The sequence below is a fragment of the Ixodes scapularis genome, unplaced genomic scaffold (genome assembly GCF_016920785.2).
Source record: "Ixodes scapularis isolate PalLabHiFi unplaced genomic scaffold, ASM1692078v2 PGA_scaffold6__148_contigs__length_123643588, whole genome shotgun sequence".
NCBI classification, from domain to species: Eukaryota; Metazoa; Arthropoda; class Arachnida; order Ixodida; family Ixodidae; genus Ixodes; species Ixodes scapularis.
The window spans coordinates 31,544,594-31,548,728 of record NW_024609881.1 but is presented as its reverse complement, the minus strand read 5'-3'; the positions used below and the strand labels follow the sequence as shown (position 1 = coordinate 31,548,728).

The 4,135-nt window shown below is 45.3% G+C and overlaps 1 pseudogene; it reads right to left on the bottom strand.

Moving 5' to 3' along the window:
- Nucleotides 1–1,541: 1,541 nt before the first annotated feature.
- On the bottom strand, nucleotides 1,542–3,149 carry LOC120843660 (annotated as a pseudogene).
- Nucleotides 3,150–4,135: the final 986 nt, after the last annotated feature.

The window sequence follows — 4,135 nt, the reverse complement described above, 5'->3', positions numbered from 1 at the left end:
GTTTCAACAACAAGAAACTACATTTAATTGGACATGGACAAGACGATTAACATTGCTACCGGCGCTGCCGGAGTCCAGGCAGCGACTCTGCGTGCGCCGCCTCTGATCTGCCTTATCAAGGCGGCGCATCCGATGTGCGCGTGGCTGGCGTGACGTCGCCGCCACGCGGGAAAAGTTCGGCTTGAGCCTCGCAGCCGGGCAACTTGGCTTGGGAGCCGCCAGGGTGCCCACAACTTTTACCAATGTTTTTTTAACTTACCTAGTTTGGGGCGCAGTATTGCCGTTGGAGCTCTTGCGCCATAAAACCCGCAAACAACAACAACAACAACAGTCGGAAATTATATTGCACAAATCAGCAGAACAAGGTTTAAAATAAAAAAGGAGCATCCTTTCATGATAACCTAGAATAAATTACACAAAAATATTTTCGTACCATCCTTTTTCTCTATATGTCTAAATTCCAAGACAGAAAAATGAAGCTATAAAAAACATGCACGAATTTACACAAAAAAATGCAGGATAAAGATCATCAAAATTATTTTAAGGATTATGAACATGTTGCACCGAAAAGATTCACATATAATGAATGTAAAAACATTGAAATAAGTAATAACAATAAATACAGCATAGCACTGAAATATGCATGAACATTACGAAAGTCGATAAATGAAGTAATCCACATTAATGGAAGGCTGAAACAGCTTGCTTTTGCTCTTTTCCAAAAGTCTCTCTGATTGCAGCGATGAGATTGTGTTGGTGCCTATCTTCGTTGGTTTTTTTCTTTGCCCATGAATCTGCAAGAAGACTTTCTCCATTGAAAACTCAGTTCCTTTTGCTGGAGGTGGTCATGGCAGAGGTTTGCCCAAGGAGGGCTGTCCCCCATCGGTGGGGTCAGTGGCTGCAGATTTTTCTACTACACTTGGGGTGGATGCTGCTATCAATAAAAGCAATTTGAGCCAGTTCACTTTCATATAGAAGGGACTCCTGACTTGCTCCTGTGAATTGTTATTTTGGACCTCACCTTTTTTCCTTTTGTTACAGTTTTATAACGGTTCTCACTTTGTTCTCATGTTTTAGACGAGTTTAATGTGTCTGCTAAGTCCTGAAAAAAGCTGGGTCCACATTCTCTTTTTGTTTCCGAACCTTTTCATGGATCTCACTTGAGAGAGGTACCTGTTATACCCGTCCAGTAAGAGGCCATCTCACCCTCCGACCATGCGTTTGCTGGAAAGAAAAAAATGCCATGCACATGGGCAACAAATTGTCATCTGCTTGCTACTCTACTCTTCCACTATTTTTATACCTCCCTTCAAAAAACGGACTTTAAGGGTTGCTGTAGTAAACTGAATTTAGCTCCATTTGTCATTTAAAGCATCACCGCTGTGGCTTTTTTCAATACTTACTAGCATTGAGGTCCATGTTAGCCATGGACCCCGGCCGCCACCATCTTATTTGACAAACAACCACGCACATTTTTTTTCTACTTTAACTCGCAGCTCTTCAATAGATTGCAGTATTGGGACACAAACAAAGCTAGCTTGCAATCGACATGCAGCTCAGTGCCAGCAGTGGTGTGGATGATGTCGAACTTAATTCTTCCCAAGCTGTGACTTGTGGACTGCTACGAGGTTTTGTCTGGGGGTCCTTGGTTGCACCCTTGCAATCATGGGTGGAGGTGGTGGGGGGAGTGTTGAGACTTTGGCATTGGCTTCCCTGCTGGAGCCGTTCCAATACTTCGTTGAACAAAGTGTCCACATACTCTACAAAAGGAGGGAGCACTGTAATATACATTTATATATTACCTCACAAGGTGTGTGCAGCAGTCTTGAAGGTAAATGTAAATGAGCACTTTCTCAAAGTGCATTCTTGCAACTATGATAACCTTGCAGTAAACTTTACTGCCTTCCCAAAGCTTATATACGGTATGTTATAGCACAAGAAACGCAGGAGAGGCTACACCCATAACAACCATTATTTGATCAACATTCAATGCACCAAGCTTGAGCCCTATGCAGTTGTGGGACGTCATGTTGCTTTTCAATCTTTCGAATTTCCTTCTTTGTGTACATACCTATATAGGGTCTTAAAGCGTGGAATAAACGTTAAGTGTGTTTGGAGATTGGTGCGTGTGCTGTCCTCTTTGTCCCCACTCTCCAGGGTTTAAGTAATGTTTACGACACATTGGTGTTTTATGCACCTTAGCACATAAAGTGTTCAACGTGCTGTAGCCCATTAGGCACTTAGTAGAGCTTGCTTCCTGTGGGCAGGGTAGCTTCTCATGTTGGAGTGAACTACAGATTACTCTAACAAGAGTTTCTTGAGGCAGCTCACCAGTACATTGGCTTCGTTGTGAGGGGGAATGCTGCCAGGTGATCTTTCCGGGCTTTTGGGGCCTCTACATGCCACCTGTCTTCTCCCTTAGCGGTCTGGGCTTGGAGTCGCTTCCTATTTTCGTTAAAGTGCAAAATGGCGAGGTAGGTACTGTACTGGGAAAGAAATGTCAAGTGTCAGGCAGTGCAAACATATACAAACAAAAAATATGCGCTGGCTTACCAGGCACGCATTCCCTCAGACGGAAAAGCAAGCGACTTTGGTGCAAATTTAATTAAGACGCTGTGAAACGATTCTAATCCCTATGTCTGGCACGATGGTGACACTTTCTTCAGGTCACGCAACAATGTTGGTGCCGTCAGCACTTTCAGAAATGCTTCCTAGGCTGGTTATTTTGAGGAAAAAATTACTGGCATTGTTTTCTGGATGCATTTAAGCAACAAACAAAAAGCTCACCTTGGCTAAGCCACTCTTTGTTTGTCAGAAGACCATGCAGACACTGAGTGAGGCGACCTTTATGGCCATCATGAAGATCTGCAACATGTGGCTTAATCGTATGCCACAAATCCATTACTGTTGGTTCATCTCCTTCACCAACCGCAGCACACCAGTAGAGATAGTTGCTGGTGGGCTGAACCCAGCTTTTTAGTTTTTTGTTGGAAGGTCGCTTACTGGCTGCTGTGAGCTTCTTGGTAATTTCTGTTAAGGTATATTACATGATTCTTTCAAGAAATTATGCACCAGCAGTTCATGCTAAGATTTGTTAGTTCCTACAGTTATGCAGTATTTTTGTCCCTTATCGACATACCTTTTGACATGTACCAACTGTCAAAAAAGTGTGTGATGGCCTGGTGGTTGGTCGCAATTTTCTTTTTAATGGCACTGTGCCGGTCAGTCCATGGACATGACGTTTATGCCTTCATCTTGCAGGTGGTCAAGGGCTCGGACAAAGCCCACCTTCTCCATCTGTGAGCTGACCTTAACCTCATCACACTGACAAAGAAGTAGATAAGTCAGTAACCTAGAGCAAATTTCGGTGCCACTATCACTTTTACTGTTTCATAGTACCGCTCACGGCCCCTGCAGAGGGCACCTGTGCAAGCAGGTGTTTAAAAAGTGGCGTCTCCACGGACCACGAGCCATGCGGGTTCGCCCGCCCACGTCTGACTGTGCGTGGCTTTCCCGTGTCCGGGGAAAAGGGCATCCTGGTGGTTGAGCCGAGCCCGGGGTAGGTTTGGACCCTTCGGGGCCCCCCAAGCGAGGCAATACACCACTTCGGCCCCTGCTTCCCGTAGACGGGAGTCCTGGTAAGGCCCGGCCAGGATGATTCAGTCTAGTCGCCACTTCTACTATCCCCTCTCCACTTTCACCCTTGTCTTCTTCTCCTTTTCACTCTTCTCATTTCTCTTTCCTTTTCAACTCCTTTGGCGGCAAGGGCTAACCTTAGGTGGTGACAGATACTCTCGTCCAGACCCACACTTGGTTATAGTTTCTGGGTAGTGCTAATAGCATAACGTCTCCAGCAAAGCCCTTTTTGTTATGGTGCGTTATCTATTCCCATGCTGGGCTCCGTGGTGGGCGGCACACCACAGGTTCCGAACAAACTTCGCCTCTTATGGCAACCCCCCAAACCAAAACCCCCAGTTCTGGACGTGCCGCTAAGAGGCATCGTCCAGAATGAACAGTCATAGTAAAAGATAAAGATGATGAAACATTTTCCAGATTCATGGTGATTCACTCCGAGGTCCCTGACAAACCTCTCTCTAAGATGTCACCGTTTCTTGTAGCGAAGGTTCTTGACAGT